This window comes from Odocoileus virginianus, chromosome 6, assembly GCF_023699985.2.
Source record: "Odocoileus virginianus isolate 20LAN1187 ecotype Illinois chromosome 6, Ovbor_1.2, whole genome shotgun sequence".
In the NCBI taxonomy this organism is placed as follows: domain Eukaryota; kingdom Metazoa; phylum Chordata; class Mammalia; order Artiodactyla; family Cervidae; genus Odocoileus; species Odocoileus virginianus.
The window spans coordinates 8,125,875-8,126,813 of record NC_069679.1 but is presented as its reverse complement, the minus strand read 5'-3'; the positions used below and the strand labels follow the sequence as shown (position 1 = coordinate 8,126,813).

At 44.2% G+C, this 939-nt stretch overlaps 1 pseudogene; it reads left to right on the top strand.

Moving 5' to 3' along the window:
- Positions 1-386: 386 nt before the first annotated feature.
- On the top strand, positions 387-484 carry LOC139035783 (small nucleolar RNA SNORA70; annotated as a pseudogene).
- The last annotated feature ends 455 nt before the right edge of the window (positions 485-939 follow it).

Sequence of the window (939 nt, the reverse complement as noted above, 5' to 3'; positions counted from 1 at the left end):
AAAAACTAGTCAATAAATACCTGATGCACAGAAAACACAAGAGATAATAAATGATTATTGCTCTAAGCCACTAAGGTTTTGGGGGGTAATGCATACAGCCATAGTGACTGAACACACAATATACATGGTAACCACCTAAACATGGAGAATTCAATGCAAATAATTGTCACAGACGTGGTTAAAATCTGAAAGACACATTCCAATTTTTGAAAAAAGAAGACTCACATAGTTTTGAAAAAGATAAGATAACTAAGCCTTTAATGGAAAGGTGTGGAAGTAGTGAACTGGAAAGCTTCTTACATTGTAAGAGAGACAAAAATTGTAGATTTTTCTTGAATGTGAGAGTTGGAGAAACATGGGTCCGGTAAAATGTTTAACCATCTTGTTTGCAGCCGATTAAGCCAACCATGGAGGCCTGGTGTGCAATGCAGTGTATGCAGCCTGTTGCCTGTAGGCGTTGCCTTAAGGAACTGTGGAGACAGCACTTTCCAGTGGACATTCATGACTGGCATGCTGTCCCCAACCTAGGCTCCAGGCTTGTATCCGAGGTGCCTTTGGAAAGCCCAAGGGCACAGTGGTCAGCGTCCACGTTGGCCAAGTCATAAGGTCCATCCACACCACGCTGCAGAACAAGCAGCCTGTGATTGAAGTCCTCCACAGGGCCAACTTCAGGCTACCTGGACGCCAGAAGATCCACATCTTCAAGGAGTGGGGAGTTACTAAGTTTAATGTGGATGAATCTGAAAACATGAGGGCAGAAAAGCAGTTCACCCAGGATGGCTGTGGGGTCAAATACATCCCTAATTGTGGCCCCCGTACAAATGGTGGGCCCTGCATTCATGAGAGCCTTCTCTTCCTTGCTCATGCCCACCAATAAATCCTACCTTCCTGTCCAAAAAAAACCTTCAGGTGTCAGCAGAATTAAAACGATAAGCAGTA